Below are 21,042 nucleotides of genomic sequence, written 5' to 3'. Positions count from 1 at the left end.
ATGTTGCTCTTCCCTCCCCTCATCACTGACTTCCAGTTGGCCTTGATCTATCATTCGCTGCAACAATTCCTCCACTGCTAAACTTGTTTCCATGTCATGTAGCTCGCCGGGATGCAACAAACAAGAATCATCTTCATGCCCACCGTGGGGAATTACACCTCCCTTTTGTAAGGCCTCATAGATGAACCTCCTAGGGGTCGCCACGTCCTTTAAAGGCTTAGACCTGTGCGGCCTATATGACTCAATGGCATTAACCACTCCCCCTCCATGATTGGCGAGCGGGTTTGTTTTTACATTGGGCCGATCCTCTTGAAATGTCAGTCATCTGGCGTCTATCAAATGTTGGACCTTGTATTTAAGGGCCAAACATTTTTCGGTGGAGTGGCCCGGGGTTTTCCCATGGTACGTGCAAGTTGCTCAGGATCATACCACTTTGGAAAAGGATGTTGGTAGATCTTCTCGGGAGTTATTATGGCCATTTGGTTGGAGATGAGGCACGACAAGAGGTCTTCGTACGTCATTGGGATCAGGGTGAATTCTGGAATTGGCTTCGGGGGAAAGTTTCTCATCGCGTTGGAACCGGCACCAAAGTGGGCATTGCCGACCGAGCGGGTCGTGGTTGGAGTCGGAGCTTGGGGGGCTTCCCTTTGGATGGGGGCGTGCGTTCTAGGCTGCGCGGGTGCTGAATTGGAGGAGTTCCCGACGCGAGATGAGAAGCTCGGATGATGTTACGCGTACTAATGTGTACCATGAGAGGTCTGCGGGGGCTTGATGCATGCGGGCGCCGAAGTGACGGCATGGGTATCTCTTTCCTTCCTTTTTGCCCCAGTTGCTCCTATTCTCCTAGCATTGGCACTTGTGGAGGAGACGTAATCGAACTTCCCTCTTTTTAACCCTACTTCGATTCTTTCCCTGACGAATACCAAGTCCGTGAAGCTGGAAGGCATGTAGCCTACCAACTTCTCATAGTAAAACACTGGCAAGGTGTCTACCATCATGGTAATCATCTCCCTTTCGACCATGGGAGGGGCCACTTGTGCTGCCAGGTCTCTCCACTACTGTGTGTACTCTTTAAAGGTCTCACCTTCCTTCTTACACATATTCTGTAGCTGAGTGCGATCGGGAGCCATATCGGAATTATACTGATATTGCCTTTGGAAAGCAGTAATCAGGTCCTTCCAAGTACGGATACGGGAAGCTTCCAGATTAGTGTACCAAACAAACGCAGCTCCAGCCAAGCTATCTTGGAAAAAGTGTATTAATAACTTTTCATCCCTAGAGTGTGCCCCCATCTTGCAACAATACATCTTGAGATGGTTCTTAGGACAAGTCGTCCCCTTTATACTTGTCGAAATCAGGCACTTTGAATTTTGGGGGGATGACGACATCTGGTACCAAGCAAAGATCCGTCATGTCCGCGAAAGGATAGTCAACAAAGCCTTCAACAACTCTCAATCTCTCCTCGAGGAGATTGAGTTTCCTTCTTTCTTCGCCCGCCGGGGGTGGTCCTTCTGTGGACAAGAATATTGGTTGTGCTGTGAGGTTGGGCTGAGGCAATGTGTTGGGCATCGGCCCCTCGACGGGGATCAGGGGATAGAAATCGACATCCCCTTGGGCATACTCTCGATGATCTTCATGGACCTCGTCGGGCTGTCGAGGAGGCTCCCCTTCAAGGATGGGGGAAGAGACATGACCCGCATCATCATGCATGACTGGCGGCGTGTAATGAGGCGGTAATCCATAAGGGTAAGCCACCCGGTCGTATCCCAAATGGGGGTTGCTGTTGTGCCGTAGTGTGCTCCTTTCTCATCCTACCGCGTTTGGGGGAGGATGGTGCGCAGTAGCTAGGAGAGTTGGGTCTGCTTCGACAGCCGAACTAACAGCGGCAGCGATGGCCACGTTTTTCTCCATGAGTTGTCTCATTCCTAACATGGCCTCCAACATGGAAGCCATTTGTTCTTTCAAAGCCGACATGTCGGCTTTCATCTGTTCTTGTGTCTCCTCTTGATCACCCATCGTTCTAGATTTGGATCAGGTGCGATAGGGATGCCTTGGGGCGCATTTAGTCATGGTGTTTTTCCTAAAAAAACCAAACGTGAGGAGTAGGTAAAAAAAATGAATGCATGCTAGAGATAAAATGCAAAATTGACTTGATTCGCACCGATCTTTGGAGTGAAAATATGGGATAAACTCATTTTATTCAGAAAGTTATAACTAGTCATGATCTGAGTGACAATACAAGTTCCCTAGCGGTTTCTAATTATACGGGCCATTAAATCTATCATATGCTGATAATAGCCAAGAAGTCCATGGATTTCCTCGGGGGCGGAGTAGGTGTCCGCCATCGCTTTGTCCTTGGCTAGCAATCGGGGAAGTTCTTGACTCCCGTTCAAGGTAAGAGCAAATCGGTCCATCCACATTGTTTCCTCTTGATGTAACGAGTCGATCACCCTTCCTCTAGCTTCATTTTCCGCGTACCCTTGGGCATACTCATCCGCCACTCTATGCTCGTGGGTCGTGGCTAGATTTAGTTCTTTTTGGTACTTGCTGATGATAGCTAACATGTTGGTCTCTATCTCGCATAACCGCTGAGACAGGATTCTTTTGGACCTTGAGTAAACCTTCAACTCATCTTTCAAGATTAGACTGTCTACTCGTGATTGGTCCCTTTCCTCTCTCCGGAGCTTAAGCTCGTTGTTGCTGCCCGACAGAGCCCCTCGGAACTTGTTCCGACCGTGCTCTTCCCTACGAGCCCTCTTGGTCTCTTGTTCCAAGGTTTTGGTGGTTGCTATATTTATATCTCTCAATTCGGCATTCTCCTTTTGGATCTTAAGCGCTGCTGATTTGAACCTTTCCTTGACTGTTTGGGCTTGCTCGAGTTCTGTCCTAAGGGCCTGCACCTCTTCGTCTTCCTCCGGTGCCTCAACTTCCTCCCTTTTAGCGGTTCTTAAACTTGGGAGCCAATCCAAACCTTGCACGTGGGCTCTCAACCACTTACGGTAGCCACCGATGGGCCCATTGTTAATGCCCCTTAGTTCTTTGTCCTTCTTTCGCACCACCTCCCATGCCTTGCGGACCTTCTGAAGTGTCTCCACGTTGGTCTTATTGAAACCTTATGAAATGACAGGCGTGATCTCTTCCTTTAGTGGTGCCCCTCTCATAGGGTAGCCAAGTTGTCTTATAGCAAGAACGAGATTGTAACTGATGCAACCCCTCGTCCCCATCAAGGGAACATTCAGAAATCCTCCGCACGAAATAAGAACTCTGATTCTTCCTTCTTTCCATCAAGGGAACCAGTTGATAGACGCTCCTTCTTTGTTTGCTAAGAGTTGGTCCCAATTTGCGCCTCCTTTCTCTGTGCATGAACGGTGACTTTCTAGCGGGCAAGCATGCCTTAACTCTTGGCGAAAAAGGTGCGAAACCAACCATACATAAAGAGTTGGAGTACAACAAACAATCCTTGTACTGCTCTTCTCACACCTTCGGTCGAAGGTGTCATATAGGTCGGCTAGCATAGCGACAACCGGGCTTTCCTTGTGGTTATGATAGGCGAGAAAAGCGTCGATCGCTACTAGGTCCACCAACCCATCCACATTTGGAAAGAGGACTCCTCCGAAGATCAACAGTGCGAGAATGTCTATGAACAAGGCCCATTCGCCTTTACCTGCCAAGATTCTTGCTTTTGCCTCCAAATATTTTCTCGGTATTCCAACCACCCCATTTCCAACTTGCTTTCTGTGGTCTAATTCATGCGCCGAGATTTGGACTATCTTAGAAATTCTAGCTAATGAGGGATAGAACCCTGAGAAGAGGTATGGTCTCCTTCCCCCTAGAGGGCATCCTAGGATCTCTTCAAATTCTTCTACCATGGGTGATAGCTGGAAGTCCCCAAAGGTGAAGCACCTCAACGACTGATCATAATACTGGGCGAGGGAGGCAATGGCCTCTGTGGAGACTTCTACCATGGCTAGGTCCCAGATTTTACCGTAAGCTTTGCGAAAAGCTTGCCGCTGGAGCTAACCCATCAACTGCCCTAACTCTTTTAAACTGGTGATCCCTAGGCTCTTGACCTTGACTTGATAGAACCTTTTTTTAAGTGAAGGCATTTGACTTGATCCCATGTTTTACTAAAGTGAAACAAAATCGGTGCGAATCAAAACTCTGACATCTATCATGGGTGGAATGAATGAATGCATGAAGAAATGCATATGATACAGATGCAATTTATGAATACGGGAGCCCAAGAAATTGTCTCCTTCTTAGATACAACGTCTTGGGGCAGCACAGTGCCCGACGCATGTATTTAAGAAGGTGACACGAACCCTCCGTTGGTTTGCCAAAGAGAGGGGATCAAGATAGAACCCGTGCATGATGCATATGCGAAAGGCACAACACGACAATATTCACAACCAAATATAAGCAAAGGGGTACATGTCACTTTGACTACATGCATGGCAGTGTGAAAAATGGCACGCAACGTGTTTGCTTCGTGCCCCTATTTTAGGTACCTACATGGGAGGGAGCTAAAAAGGCTTTTAGTGATAATTCCCAAGGTGGTCATATCTCTCTTGATGGTCTCTAGAGGTATCATTCCCTTCGAAGAACATATTGCAGCAGTAGGAACTACTAGCAACAATATGTTATCAAAGAGAAAAACTCTAGATGAGGGTTCACTGTAATCAAGCAAGTCGGAGACCTAGCATGATCACAGATTCACCTCTACTCCATATGTTCCCATGAACCCGGGTATAGGGCCCCTTTTCAACTCACCGTGTGTGCAGATAGTGTTGGTGTTTGTGTGCATCAAATGAATAAATATTTACCTCATGCATACATTTTAAAACGCACTAAAAGCATCAAAGAGTTATATATACAAGAACATAAGAAAAATAAACGGAAACCAACAAAGGAGAAAGTCAAGATAAAACATTGCACAAGATTAAATGGCCTAACTCTCTAAAAACAGTCCCCAGTGGAGTCGCCAACTGTCGCAACCTACCCTTCAGCGGGAAGGCGACGCGTGACTCACGGGTGCGTGTTCCAAGAAAGGAATACGCGCGGAGTCGCCACCAACGTTTATTTGAGGAAAACGTCGGAAAAACTGGAAAAGACATGGTCTACAAGCTTTATGTGAAAGGTTCGGGAGTTATATTTACGCACGGGGAAGGTATTAGCACCCCACACGTCCGTCACAAGAGGCGACAGCCTTTAATCATATGTGCAAATATGACTTTAATTTATGTTATCTTCCCCTTTTTCACGTCCTTATGTCTTTTTATGCCTTTTATATATTTTTTATTTTTTTGTGGTCGACAAGGGTGTTTCCCTTGCTCCTACGTATTCCTTAATTGTGATAAGGAAATCAGACCTACGTAGTTCTTTGAGAACAAAGCGTTTTGGTTAAGTTATTTTTTATCCTTTTTTGCAAGATATGTTTTTTTTTAATGAAAGGTCATTTAAGGCGTTGGACCATTAAACAATCTTTCGATTTTTTTGAAAAAAGAGAAAACATTAAGGCATTGGACCATTAATGATCTCTTTATCTTTGAAAGAGGTAATAAAGCTACGTGTTGATTTTAGGCTTTTAGAAATCCATGTTTAACCAATAAAAGCGGAAAAGACCATTTCAAGGCGTTGTACCTTTAAAAATGGCTTTTTTTAGGTGATGACAAAAGTTTGATTTTATGAATTGATTTTAGCCTTAGTTTCATTTTGGTTATTAGTCAATTCGATTAAGAAAGAAAAATCCCAAAGAAAATGCCCGATTGATGTTTTTGGTTATTTCACTAAAAGATATTTTTTTATTATTATATTATTATTTTGCCTCTTTTTTTGGTTTTAAACGTGGTTACGGCATGACCAAACGGTCAGATTTCATTTTTATAGAAATTAAAAGATGTTACAATATGAATGATCGGTGGAAATTTATTTTATTTTTTATTAGGTGAGAAAATGACTTAAATAAATGACTAAAGCACGTCAAAAGGGGGTACGAAAAGTAAATGAAATAAAAATAAAAGCACGCGAAACAAATGAGGACCACTAAGGGTACATAGAATGAATTGAAAAGTTTGATTTCTGGGAACTTACCGGTTGAAGACCGAAGAACGATGAACAACGAACGAAGAACGACGAAGAGCGGCGGAAAATCTTCGCAAAATACCCACTAAAACGTCTCGGAAGCGTTACGAAAGTGCCTCGACTTGGATTTTCTTCACGGAAACAATTTTTCTCACTAATTTTAAGTGAATCTCAGATACCAGGAGGGTTGAACATTTTTGTTCTTCCCTCCTTCCCTTATTTATAGGGAAAAGAAGGAGAAGCTTGCCACCCAGCTCGCCCAAGCGAGCTCAGCTCCTCCTCGGTTGAGCTGTGAACTTCTTGTCACCGGTAATGAAGGAAGGGAGAGTGCTCTTAGTTAGGTTAGTTGAGTGGGGGAGTACGCTGTTCATAGAGAAGTGCCAAAACAAAGGAAAGGGGAAGGCAAAGGTGGGCAGATAGGCTTTTGAAGTCTTAGGCCTGATACGATCGGGAATGCTTCTCCAACCTCATTAGTTCCTCCCTTCATTACACAAACTACTCAAGCAAATTCAACCTTCAAATACGGGACTGGACAAAGAACTGGAATCTCATAAACTGTATCCACGACACCAACAGAGAGAAGGAAAGGAGTTCACAGAATGATCGGTACTGCTGGAATTATCCCTTAAGGGAGTAAACAAGTATTTCAACTGGTTCCGTCTCCCATATTAGATAGTTTATAGGTATAGCCTCATCCATGTGAGTCTTCAATTAGCTCCTCTAACTGGCGAATGAAACTCCAACTCAATCTCCTGGAAAGAGAAGAGAACAGGCTGGAAGTGGGATTGGGACTAGATCCCCAAGCCCAAGGAACTAGTTGTCGCAACCTACCCTTCGGCGGGAGGGCGACGCGTGACTCGCGGGATGCGTGTTCCACGAAAGGAATACGCGCGGAGTCGCCACCAACGTTTATTTGAGGAAAACGTCGGAAAAACCGGAAAAGACGCGATCTACGAACTTTTAAGTGAAAGGTTCAGGAGTTGTATTTGCGCACGGGGAAGGTATTAGCACCCCACACGTCTGTCCCAAGGGACGGCAGCCTTTAATCGAATTGTGCAAACGTGACTTTGATTTTTAAGTTCCCTTTTTATGTCTTTATATCCTTTACACCCTTTTTTATATTTTTCTCTTTTGTGGTCGACAAGGGTGTTTCCCTTTGCTCCTACGTATTCCTCAATTGCGATGAGGAAATCAGACCTACGTAGTTCTTTTATCAAGTGATTCCTTTTTTACTTTAAAAGGCGATCATTTTAAGGCGTTGGACCTTGAAAATGATCCATTATTACATAGTGAGAAATTGAAATGATAAACTTCAAAAACCTATTTTTATGGACGAGCTTGACTAGGCGAGTTGATTTTAGCCTTAATTTCACTTTAGTTATTAGTCAATTCAATTAAGAATGAGAAATCCCAAAGAGAAAACGTCCGATTGATTTTCCGCTTTATTTTTACTAAAAGACATTTTTTGATTATTATACCTCTTTTTGATTTCCAACGTGGTTACGGCACGACCGAACGGTCAGAATTCATTTTAACCGAAGTTAACGGATAATACAATTCAAACGATCGGTGGAAATTTATTTTATTTTTAGGTTAAGCGAGAAATGACTTAAGTAAAATGGCTTAAGCACGTCAAGAGGGGGTATAAAAAGTAAATGAAACGAGAATAAAAATACACGAAACACAATGTGGACCCACCACGGGTACATAGAATGAATCGAAAAGCTTGGTTCGAGGTACTTACCCGTTGAAGATCGAAGAACGATGAAGAACGAATGAAGAACGTCGAAGAACGGTCGAAACCTTTGCGAAATTCTTCACGGAAAACGTTACGGAAACGTTTCGGAAGCGCCTCGGCTTAGATTTTCTTCACGGAAACAATTTTTCCAAGCAAATTCGAAAGAGAGAGAAGTGCCTAAGGGGCTGAACCCTTTTCCTTCTCACTTCCTCCCCTATTTATAGCAAAATAAGGGAGATGCTTGCCGCCCAGCTCGCCTCGGCGAGCAGGGTTGCTTCCTCCAGAAGCAACAGCCTTCTGGAGGAACCTTCTGGAGGGCCCAAGTGGGCCTGGTTGCTATTTGCACCCCCATTTTTACTAATTACACCCCCTTGCCTTTTTTTTGGTGATTCTTTTTTCGTAAAGTTACGGAAACTTACGAATTTCGTAACGATACTTGTTTTCTTTCCGTAATGTTACGGAACCTTGTGGATTACATAATCATCCCTTTTTTGACTTACGGAATGTTACGGAATCTCACTAATTGTGCAACGATGCTTCCATTTGATTTCCGGTGTGCCACGGAACCTTACGGATTGTGCATCAATATTTTCTTTTGTTTTCTGGCACGTCCCGGAATTTCACAAATTGCCTAATGATGGGTGCCAAGCACCTTACAAGGACCAAATAAAAGTCGCATGTCATCAAGCAAAGGTCCCCGGACGAAATTAGGGTATGACAGTTGCCCCTCTTTACTTGTCTTTTATTGGAGATAAATGGAAAGTAAAGATAAGACACTAATTTCGTTCCTCTCGGTTGACGAGAGTCGCGGGTGACCATAAAATCTCCGCATGCAAATGACTTGTCGTTCCCGAGGGAACAAAAGGTGCAGAAGACGATGTCAGTCTCTGCATGCTATCAAGCGTTCTGTCTTACAGATAGCAAATGAATGTTTATACGGATAATGATGCAATCCTACCCCGCAAGGGCATTGGTTAGAAGACTCCAAGTAGATTAGGCTAGAGATCCAAGGAAAGGCCCTAGGGTTCTCATGAGCCTTAGGGTAGATTTCGAGCCCATGGGCTAAGTATGAGCCCGCTTATCTTTGTAAATATTAGAATAGGTTTTTCCTTCGTCTAGGCCTTGTATTTTGGCCATTCTAGTAGTATAGGGTTTTAGCCTTGTATTTCGGGGCATTTTGAGTTGTCTTTGTAATAAGGACTTTTTTTTTTATTTTCATGTTTTTTGTCATGGGGGTGAGCTTAGCTATTATAGGGGGTGTGTAGCTAAGCTCTAGCTTCTCATCTCAAGGAGGTGAGCTTAGCTATTAGAGAGGTATGTGTAGCTAAGCTCTAGCTTCTTTAGGAATCTTCTTAAGGAAGCTTCTCAAGGAGGTGAGCTTAGTTATGAGAGGGGTGTGTGTAGCTAAGCTCTAGCTTCTCAAGGAAGTTTTCTCAAAGAAGCTTCTCATGGAAGTTTTCTCAAGAAAGCTTCTCAAGGAAGCTACCTAGTCTATAAATAGAAGCATGTGTAACACTTGTTGTAACTTTGATGAAGGAGAGTCTTGTGAGACACAACTCAAAGTTCAACTTCTCTCCCTTTTCTTCCTTCAATTTTGTGCTCCCCCTCCCTCTTTCTCTCCCTCTTTCTTTTCCTCCATTGAAGCATCCTCTCCAAGCTTCTTATCCAAGGCTCATCTTGGTGGTGAAGCTCCTTCTTCCATGGCTTATTCCTTAATGGATGGCGCCTCCTCTCACCTCCTTTCCTTTGTCTTCCGCTGCATCTCCATGGTGGAAAATCACCATTAAAGGACCCCATTGAAGCTCAAAGATCCAGCCTCCATAGAAGCCCCACAAGCAAGCTTCCATCAAGTTCCCTCCACCTTGGAAAGGATTTGACCTCAAATCCCGAGGTTTTTCATACTCTGGGCTCCTTCCCTCAACACCTGTAAAAAGAACAAAAACACATGTATTAGTGGTGTTTGGTATGTTGAAGTAAGGTAAGGTCTGAAAATTCATTTCCTGGGCATCTTCCCATGAAGGAACATGGTTTCTCATCAACTCAATGAGTGGTGCTACAAGTATAGAAAAATATGGGACAAACCTTTTGTAAAAGTTTGTTAAGTCATGGAAGCCCCAAATTTTTCTTATACTTGGTGGAGTGGGCCACTCAGGAGTGACCTTTATTCTCTTAGGGTTCATGGGAACCCCTTGACCACTATTTAAAAAATTAAGGAAATTAATGCAATAAAGCGTACCTTTTTCTATAATTTTGTGTTGATTATTCCTACAAAAAAATACAACAAACCTAAAGTGTCCCATATGAGCACCTAAGTTTGTATTAAAACCAAAAATAAGAACAAACCTACCTAATGAGTCCCTATGTACATGAATCATGAAGATGTTGTGTGCATGACCGATTTTACAAAAGAAGGTGGCAACACTCAACACATTCATCATATCACTTATTTTAGGGATTTGGTGCCTAATAATACCTATTTTGGGCACCAACAAAGCAGAAGGATTTAAGCTCTTATGAACCAAACCCTCATCCAACAACTCTTTTACTTGGGGAATAACCTCAAGGCCAAGAGGTGTGACAGTGCTAACAAGTGTCTTTTTACAAAGGATAAGATGTGGAGGTTGTCTAAGAGGGGAAGTTTCTTTAATATTTGTCTTTATTTCAAAATGACTTTCCTTCTTAGCTAACCTCTTGGAGGAGACACTTACCTCCTTACACTCCTCCTTAACCATTAAAGGTTGTCCTTCTTCTTGGGGATAGATTTCTTCCCTAGATTCTTCCCCTATTGCTTCTTCATTTTCATTAGTGGAAGGTGAAGTAGTAGCCTCATCTTGGCTACTATAAATGTCTTGGCCCCTCATAATCATGGTTTTCGTGGTGGGGCATTGAGAAGTAATGTGTCCTCTTCCAAGACATTTAAAGCACTTTATAGAGCTAGTCTTCTCTTGCATACTAGCCTTAGGGGCTTGCTTTTCTATTATCTTCCCCTTATCATCTTTGGGCTTAGAAGGTATCACCCCTAAGATTCCTTGACCTTGGTCTTTCTTTGGATAAGAGTGAGAGCCATAAGATTTTGAAGTAGACTTCTCTTTAAGTTGTTGCTCTACCCTTATTTCACAATCTAAGTTAGCCTCTACATTGTCCTTCTCATAGAAGTATGGGAGGTTAATGTTAGCCTCTTGAGGCTTTCTTTCCTTTTCTCTCCTATGGGAGTGAGGTCTATGATGTGACCTATGCCTTCCTTCATAATAGTCGCGAAGTTCTTCACTTAGGCTCTTGCAAGAGTTATGACTACTATAGGAGGCATGTTTTTCTCTTTTCATTTCTTTCATTATTTTTCTTCTTTCTTCCTCTCTTATTTTCTTTCTTTCATCTTGACGTATTTCTTCCACTCTTTTTTTTCCTTTTTCTTTTCTCTCTTGTTTTTCTTTCCATAACTTGAGGGAACTCAACTCATCTAAGATTCTAGATAAAGGGTCTTTATGACTAGTACCCTTGCCATTAATACTAGATGAATGATGACTCATGTTGGTTCCTAAGTTGTGGTTCTTTCTTGTTGGAGGTTTGAAAACAAAAGGTAAAAGAAACTATGGTTGAAACTAGCCAAAATAAACACTAAAAGTGGTGTGAAAGATAAGGTAAAAACTAATTGGTAACATGAAAGCTATCTAGGCGGTTTGACAATGGAAGGTAAAAGAAATAAGCTACGAAAGTAAGCAAGAAATGTAAACTAGGCGAATCCTAAGAGTGTTTGGATGACCACATTCAAGGTTCCCAACAAAACACTCACTAACCTAAGGAAAATTTGCCTAAAATTATTACACACAAATGGAAGTTTGGTAACCTATTGGAGGCTCCCAACACACTTCCAATGAAAGGCCTTTTTGTTACAAAAACTTGAAAGCAATGAAGGTAAGTAAATTGCAAATTACAAAATTACAAAACGGTCCTCAATTTTGGTGGTTGTTCTCTCTTTGGTGATTCACTCAATTTGGAGTGCTTCTTAGTCCAATAGCTCTTAAGGTGGTTGGCCCCTTGCTTCTGGACTCAAATTCTTCAAGGGATGGCACCAATCCTCCTTCCAATTCCCTATATGGCAACCCACAAACAAGGAAACAAAGAGACAAGCAATAACCATAGACCAAAAAAATAAAATGAAATGAAAGCTAAACCAATGGAGTTTTAACAAGGCAATTTTTCAAGGATTATTCAACAATTAAAGCAATGAAAAGGACATAGAAGCAAGCTAGGACTCAAAGAGAAACTTAGAATGGCTCTAGAGTAGAGTAAAAAAAACTGAAAAAAAAAAGACTCAACAAAACTCTAGCTTTGGCACTTGTCTTCACACTAATTTTGAATTGAAATTTCCAATTATAGAATAAATTTTGAGCCAAAACAACAAGCACACTTCCCTTTCACTTTTTTTTCCTGGATACTGATTTTTCTGCAAACTTGTGTGATTTTTATTATTTTTTCCTTTTACCCAAATCACTTGGTTCTTTTTTTATAACTTTTTTCAAGATGTCTAGAAAATTCAGTAAAAATTTCAGCTCAAAATTCGAAGTAACAAATTCTCAGTAATTTTTACAAGTTTGTATGTCCAAGTTGCCAGCACCAGCGATTTTTTTTAAGCATGGTATATTGATTGCCTTGGGCTTACTTTCAACCTTCCTATGTATGTTGAACTCACTAGGATAGTTTACCACAGTCTTAGGAGTTCAATATTCACTTAGGATCAACATTTCAGCCAACAATTCAATCACCAAAACTCAAATTCACAATAGACACAATCATAAGGAAATCTAAAAGTTCAAGAAAAGGTTCACAATCAAAGACTCTCTAAGAATTTTGCATGAACATGTTAAGGACTAATTAACATGAAAGATTTGACTCAAATCAACTAATAGGCTAAAAGAATTTCATACACTCATGAACAAATGAGTTAGACAAAGAAACAAGAAAAATAAAATTCAGCACAACATAAGAAATCTTATGTGACAAGTTTCATGACTAGACATGACTTCTATCACAAAACTACAATAGGTGAACAAGTCACTCTAGATTTTTGAGGTTTTCTTCTACTTTAATATTTTTGTAAGAATTTTATGTTTTAGGTTTCAGCCACAAAAAATAACAAGACAAAACTCAAAGGAACCTAAACTCAACACAATTCATGGTTCAAGAACAAGAACAAGAAATTTGAACCATAGAAAATCAAATCTAGCTTCTATAGCAAGTTTAATTGGTGGAAACTCTAAAGAATCATGTTAACAACATTTAGCACAAGACATGTGAGGAGATACATGGAGAAAAAATGAAGAAACAACAATGGAAGAGAAGGTAAAGCAAAAAAAATAATGGAGGTTTAAGGAGCACCTACTTGAAGCTCTTGTGCTCTGATTACCACTTGATGGAGGCTTGCTTGTGGGGCTTCTATGGAGGCTGGATCTTTGAGCTTCAATGGGGTCCTTTAATGGTGATTTTCCACCATGGAGATGCAGCGGAAGACAAAGGAAAGGAGGTGAGAGGAGGCGCCATCCATTAAGGAATAAGCCATGGAAGAAGGAGCTTCACCACCAAGATGAGCCTTGGATAAGAAGCTTGGAGAGGATGCTTCAATGGAGGAAAAGAAAGAGGGAGAGAAAGAGGGAGGGGGAGCACGAAATTGAAGGAAGAAAAAGGGAGAGAAGTTGAACTTTGAGTTGTGTCTCACAAGACTCTCATTCATCAAAGTTACAACAAGTGTTACACATGCTTCTATTTATAGACTAGGTAGCTTCCTTGAGAAGCTTTCTTGAGAAAACTTCCTTGAGAAGCTTCTTTGAGAAAACTTCCTTGAGAAGCTAGAGCTTAGCTACACACACCCCTCTCATAACTAAGCTCACCTCCTTGAGAAGCTTCCTTAAGAAGATTCCTAAAGAAGCTAGAGCTTAGCTACACATACCTCTCTAATAGCTAAGCTCACCTCCTTGAGATGAGAAGCTAGAGCTTAGCTACACACCCCCTATAATAGCTAAGCTCACCCCCATGACAAAAAACATGAAAATAAAAAAAAAAGTCCTTATTACAAAGACAACTCAAAATGCCCCGAAATACAAGGCTAAAACCCTATACTACTAGAATGGCCAAAATACAAGGCCTAGACGAAGGAAAAACCTATTCTAATATTTACAAAGATAAGCGGGCTCATACTTAGCCCATGGGCTCGAAATCTACCCTAAGGCTCATGAGAACCCTAGGGCCTTTCCTTGGATCTCTAGCCTAATCTACTTGGAGTCTTCTAACCAATGCTCTTGCGGGGTAGGATTGCATCAGATAACCACTCGGGTATTTCCACCCGTCAGCGTGACTCAAAAGTCAGTATGACAGATCTTGTAAGTGCGGAAGATGATGTAAATCTCCGCGTGTCATCGGGTCCGCCGCCTCTGGATGGCAAAAGGGTGCAGAATGACCATAATTTGTCTCTGCGTGCCATCGGACACGACTGTGTCTGAATGGCAAAGGGGTGCGGAATGACCAAATTTTGTCTCCGCATGTCATTGGGCTCGCCGCCTCTTGATGACAAAAGGGTGCAGAATGACCATAATTTGTCTCTGCGTGCCATCGGACACGACTGTGTCTGAATGGCAAAGGGGTGCGGAATGACCAAATTTTGTCTCCGCATGTCATCGGGCCCGCTACCTCTGGATGACAAAAGGGTGCAGAATGACCATAATTTGTCTCTGCGTGCCATCGGACACGACTGTGTCTGAATGGCAAAGGGGTGCGGAATGACCATAATTTGTCTCTGCATGCCATCGGACACGACTGTGTCTGAATGGCAAAGGGGTGCGGAATGACCAAATTTTGTCTCCGCATGTCACATGACCTCAGGGTCAGTATGACAGAGATTGTGGGGCGGCTGACAAAAGCAAGGCTCTTGCTCCTACGTATCCTCCAATGAGGAACTCAGACCTACATAGTTCTAGATGACTTGTGAGACTTGAAAAAGTCTCCACCGGAAGATGCTGACATCTCCGGAAAGGGCGCAGATGACCACATTGGCCTCTGCTCATCAATCACACTTGGGGTCACTGAATGACGAGGTGCGGATAACCGTAAGGTGTCTCCGCGGGCTACCAGCTCTAGGGTCATGGTAACAAAAAGCGGTGTGGTCGACAAAAGCGAGGCTCTTGCTCCTACGTATCCCCCAATGAGGAACTCAGACCTACATAGTTCTTGATAACTTGTGAGACTTGAAAAAGTCTCGGTGTTTTCTCCACTAAAATGCAAACATGCTTTAGCAAAGAGACAAATATTCCAACCCATTAGAGCAGCATATGCTTTTTTTTTTTTTGAGTGAAAAACAATGCGTCTACCAGGGAAGGAGAGTCTGCTGATGAAATCCCCCATAACCATAAATGAGATTTTGGATGTTAGCATTTCGTTTCTAAATGACCATTTAGAGGAAACACTGGGTTCGACAAAAATAGAAGAAAATCACTCAAAGTATATCAATCTCGCACAGGTAAGTGTTTCATCCTAATTCCGAACCATAGATATGTCATGACTTGACTTTGCAAATTATTTCCTATCAAATCAAAAATTACATGCGTGATCATGGATCAATAGGACTTCCCTTGGGAATGGGTTCTTTTGGTGGGTTTTTCGGCTTTTGCGTGTTTTTGGCCTTTTCCTTTTCTGTTTTGGTTTAGTGCGGGGCGAAAAAGTCGCTAGCACACAAGATTTTGGTTGGTAATCAAAGGGAGAAGACCACTTTAGGTCATGGTTTCCTTTCCTTCCTTTTGTTCATTTGGTGACAATTCTGTATTGTTCAGATATTGTCTGGTCAAAAGACCTTTCTGCACATTTCTTCTAGTTTCTTTGATCAAGAACTTTCTTTCCTTCCTTTTTTTACTTTCTCCCATTCTTTGGTTGGGAATTTTCTTTCTTTTCTTTTTGCTTTCTCCCACTCTTTGATTGGGAATTTCCTTTCTTTTCTTTTTGCTTTCTCTTTCTCTTTGATTGGGAATTTTCCTTCTTTTCTTTTTTGCTTCCGAGGGTAAGGATTATAGTGAGTCAGGATTTTGGCTCAAGACTTGTAGAATGGCTAGACATGATACATGTCGGGGTTTGGTTTGGCTCAAGGATAAAAGGGATGCCCCACATTATTTCCATGACACAAATGCAAAAATGATGATTTGGAAACTTTATGCAAAACTGGTCATGCATGCACCTATGCGGACACTCAAGTGTCAAATTTTTATGGTCATGTGATGCTAGGGCTCAGGATTCATTTCCTCTATTTTAGTCAACCCAATGTTTCCAAAATATGTTCTTTTATCCATTTGTGCATTCATCCGAGTCCATTTTGGGCGTCCGGGAAAATTTTCACAGCATTCACCCTTCAGGTGTATACACATTTTTTTTCAAAAACTAGTTATGATCAGTGATTTTTTTTTCAAAGAAAAGTTGGAAGTCATCTCTTTTCAAAAGCATGTCGGTTTTTCAGCTAAACAACTTATTTTTCTTTTCCTTTTTCCTCTCTTTTTTCTTACTTGCTCTCTTCTTTTCTTATTTGCTCTCTTTTCCCCTTCTTTTGATTTTTATTTTTTTATATTTTTTTGTTTTTTGTTTGTTTTATTATTATTTTTTTTGGACGATGTTCCTAAACGAAAAACTCTACACGGTTCCAGAATTTCAAACATCATTGATAGTAATGATATAAACACTAACGCAACAATCCAAACAAAAATGTATGCGCTGTACAAATGACAATCGAAACAACAAAAACAAACATTAGTCTCTCAAGTCAAAACATAACATAAAAATGATAAAAGAAATATCAAAGAAAACATGAATCTGGGGATCTCCCAGTCATGTAGCTCCACTCCCTCCCAAGAAGTCAAGCAAATCGGCCATCTCCTCGTCCTCGTGGGCCTCCTCTCCATCGCCGGGAGCCTCTGGGGGCACCTCTCCTGCTTGGGCCTCGGGCCAATCTCTGGGCCATGCAACCTCTGCCCTGAACTGGTCTGGAGTAGGGCATGAAAAAGCAGCGAAGCCCTGGCTCTACATGCTGAGGCTCATCTGGTACAGACAATCATGGGTCTGCACATGTGCCCGGTGGTTGGCCGCCTGCTGGCGTACCAAATGCCGTAAATACTGCCCCATGTCAAATGACCCAGCCTGGCCAGCCTGATGAGGTGGTGGTGGCGCGCCTGCGGCCTGTGGAGCATCACCCTGAGCCTGTCTCTGGGTACAGTACTTCTCAATAAAAGCCCGGGTGATGGGCGGCCGAATTACCTTGGTAGGTGCAACGGGGACTCCAAACGACTGGCAGAGTCCTGTGATCAGCAAGGGCAATCCCAGGGCCCTGTTGGACTTATCTGGATCCAAAGGGTGCCTGGTAGGCGCCATACCTGCAAAAATATAAATGGCATCAGCGATTAACTGAGCCACATGGATGCTCATCCGCGTTAGGATGGCGTACACTAGCTGACACTTCGGCAGAGGGAGGTCGGAATTATGATCGCTGGGCAGGATGTTGCTGAGGAGCAACGTCATCCATATCTGGGTCAGGGTGGTCATGTTGGTGCGCATGATTCGCACTCGCCTCCCTGCAGCAGTCCGGGCAAAATCCTGCCCCGGTATACATAGCAGCTGGGCGATGGCCTCCTCATCGAACCCATTAGACCGGTTCCTCCTCTGGCCATACTCGCACTCCTGGCCCTCTTCCAGCACTAACGGATATCCTAGGAGCTGGCCGATAGCATCTACATCGAACGGGATCCACTGACCCCTTACCCAGGACCTCATGTCACGCACGCCCTCCTCTGTTGGCCAAGCATTGGCATAAAATTCGAGGACTATTTCTGGATCGAACTTGGCCATGGGAGTAACCAGTGATGTCCACCGCCGGCGCCCTATCTCCTCCTGGAAATCAGTATACTCGTCGTCTCTGAGCTGGACGCGTCGTTCCCGGAGAAATGACCATCCCTTGATGGCCTTGAAGCGCTGCTGGTGTACAGCGCTCCTAAAGCGGTGACTGTCATAGTCAGGAGCGGAACTAGTTCCTTCGGCCGCCTTATCCTTCTTGGACCTCTTTGAGGCAAGCTTCCTCGGGGCCATTTCCTGCGAAGGCAAACATTTGGAAAGTTAGTTTTACCAAGGAATGCTACTCTTAAAACAAAAATGGCATACAACCTCCTCCAATAAACACAAACATCAATGTAAATTTAGAGCAAACTCATGCACATACTTCCTTATGAACACTCACTCGCACAAGATATTCTTCTACCTAAAAAAATGCACCCATGCGCAATCAAGGCACCTTTGTTACCTAGATTTATCTATGTGTACTTCCAAGGTGTATTTGCTACCTACATCACATGCACTTCCTTGGCTAAATTTACATACATGCATACTCAAAGCATCTTGGCTACCAAAAATTACACACGTGCACATTCTGGCATTTCTAAAACCTATGCATATACAAACCTTGTGATGAATCTTGGCTATCTACGCAACAAGGTGCTACATTTCATGCTTTATTCAAGTGTTTTTGCTACCTAAAGCCGCATGCAAGTTCAAGTATATTTCCTTTTGCTGACTAAAATTGCATTCAAACTAAAAGGCATTTTTGGTAAGGTATTTTCTTTACATAACATGCAACACATATGTATATATTTTTTTTTGTGAGACATTTTGACTACCAAAAATTACATGTACATACATCCTAGTATTTTGCTACCACACCCAAAGTGTAAATTGCCAAAGGTATTTTGCTACCTATTTTAAACCTACACATTTATGATGAGCAAAATTCCTAAACATCTAGGCGTAGGGAAATTATTGTAGCGTGGCTCATAGCTGATTGCTAGCCAAAAAGGGTAACTTTACCCAATATGCACCTCCTCTTGTGTTCTTTTGCATAAAAACTTTGGTTCCTAGGCCTAGGACATACGTGGGGCAATTACTCTAGCCTTTTCGAAACTGAATGCATGCCCCGAAAAATAGAAAATATGTGCAAACCGAAATGCCCCATGGGTTGTTTCCTTACAAAAATCACGCGTTAATGCCATCGAGGCATTTCACCGAACACTTGGGGGGCGCGCGTTTAGGCATCAATAGCAAGAGAACGGGGACAATGTGGCAGGCCCCATTACTTCAAAATGCATTATAGGCCTAGGGCCATCTCATACAAACCCCCAATTCAAACCAATCAAGCAAGAAAACAAACCAAAATTGCCCCACATATTTGAGCACATTCCCACAATTTAGAGCACCAAAAGGAGATCAAAATACACCAATGAAAAGCTAGAAAGCTTAGGGATGGAATACTTACTTGTTGGTGATGAACAAAAGCGCAAAACGGAATCAAAAAATGCGAAAAATGATGACCCTAGGGCTGCAAACTCGTAAATCCCGTGGGTATGGCTTTTGAAAGGGGGGGAAAGAAGTTTTTGAATGCAAAAACGTCCCCCCTTTCGTCACTTTTATATTTTGGTGCAGGGATGGCTCGCCCAGGCGAGCTAACTTGCATTTTTTTTTTTAGGGGAACATTAACCATGTCCCCTCCTTTCTCATGGGTTAGCGTCTTGCCCAACTTGAACTTACTTAAGTTAGAATTTAGGCGTCGACTTATTATTTATTATTATTTTCTTTTTAAGACAAACAAATAGTAAAAGAAAACTGCGAATACAAAGGATACGGGGCTGTCTTGCAGCGACGTTCTCTGCTTGTTTAGCGCAGAGAAGGGGCAACGATCAGTCGGTCGTGACTCCATCCCCACTTGCATCCGTTCCTAAGTACCTGCAAGTAATAAACAACCAGGTTTGGCCAATCTCGATCGCGTCGTTGTCTTACCTTGATTGGTTTCTGCTGTTCATGTTTTGTCCCCACCCCAGAAGGTAGCTCAAGATGATCCTGCCCCTGTTTTACCACAACAATATGCATGCGTATGCGTATGCATGAACGTTTTCAAATGCAACAAATTTGAGCGAAAGTTGGTTTAGGTTCAATTTTAATTAAGCACTTGGGGCATCCCATGAACTGAGCGGAAGGGCTCAGGTGATCACAAATTAATGCAAGGTTTGAAACCAACGTGAGGACTAAAGCCTCGAATCTACGTTCATTTCTTTGAAAGATTGTAACGAGAGATACAGTAGACGGGGAATCCCTGGGGGAAATCCAGAAAACACGTAAAGATAAAGAACATGCAGCGACATCCTTAATTGCCCCAGATTCTAAGCATAATATCGCTTGACGACATCAGAATTCACAGGCGAAGGTAGCTCTTCGCCATCCATGTTGGTAAGCATCAGGGCTCCTCCAGAAAAAGCCCTTTTCACAACAAAAGGCCCTTCGTAATTTGGGGCCCATTTTCCTCGATTGTCCTTGGCGGCATGGGACATTTTCTTTAGCACAAGGTCTCCCTCATGGAACTTGCGCAAGTGTACCTTCTTGTCGAATACATTCTTCATTCTTTGCTGGTACAAGCGCCCATGACTCATGGCCGTTAAGCGCTTACCCTCAATGAGGTTGAGCTGGTCATAGCGCGTTTGGGCCCACACTGATTCCTTTAATCCGGATTCTGCCAAGATCCTTAATGACGGGACTTCCACCTCAAACGGTAACACAGCTTCCATCCCATACACCAATGAGAATGGCGTTGCCCCAGTTGACGTTCGCACTGAAGTTCGGTAACTGTGTAACGCGAATGGGAGCATTTCGTGCCAATCTCTGTATGACACGGTCATCTTTTGGATAATCTTTTTGATATTCTTATTGGCCGCTTCCACGGCTCCATTCATCTTTGGCCGGTAGGGTGTGGAATTGTGATGCTGGATTTTAAACTCCTCGCACATTTCCCCCATCATCTTGTTATTCAGGTTGGTGCCGTTGTCCGTGATAATCTTCCTTGGCAAACCATATCGACAGATGATCTCTTTCTTAATGAACCTGACCACCACACCCCTCGTGACATTGGTATAGGAGGCCGCCTTGACCCACTTGGTAAAATAATCTATCGCCACAAGGATGAAGCGATGACCATTCGAGGCCTTGGGCTCAATGGCGCCGATGACATCTATTCCCCACATGGAGAAAGGCCAAGGGGCGGACATGACATTCAGAGGATGCGGTGGAGCATTGACATTATCTGCGAACGCTTGACATTTGTGGCATTTCCTTACATGGACACAACAATCACTTTCCATGGTAAGCCCGTAATAACCTGCTCTTAG

Source organism: Glycine soja, chromosome 13, assembly GCF_004193775.1.
Source record: "Glycine soja cultivar W05 chromosome 13, ASM419377v2, whole genome shotgun sequence".
Lineage (NCBI taxonomy): Eukaryota > Viridiplantae > Streptophyta > Magnoliopsida > Fabales > Fabaceae > Glycine > Glycine soja.
Note: the sequence above shows the minus strand (reverse complement) of the source record.